The sequence below is a fragment of the Anoplophora glabripennis genome, unplaced genomic scaffold, assembly GCF_000390285.2.
Source record: "Anoplophora glabripennis isolate ALB-LARVAE unplaced genomic scaffold, Agla_2.0 scaffold317, whole genome shotgun sequence".
NCBI classification, from domain to species: domain Eukaryota; kingdom Metazoa; phylum Arthropoda; class Insecta; order Coleoptera; family Cerambycidae; genus Anoplophora; species Anoplophora glabripennis.
In genome coordinates this window covers 545,652-545,854 of record NW_019416468.1, presented here as the reverse complement: position 1 = coordinate 545,854, position 203 = coordinate 545,652, and positions in this window count along the sequence as shown.

Here is a 203-nt window from a genome sequence, read left to right as displayed (position 1 = left end):
AAAATATTTTATTAATTTTCAGTTATCTCGAAATGACGGGAATTGGTAAAGTTTCATAAAAACTTGAGACTCACATAAAGTAAATAATTACTAAAAATATTTTACAGTAATTCATTCATTATTTTATAATAACAATATCACGTTAATCACTACACTATGTGGGCGAACAAAATTATAAAGCTAACCCTGGAAACTTGTGACGT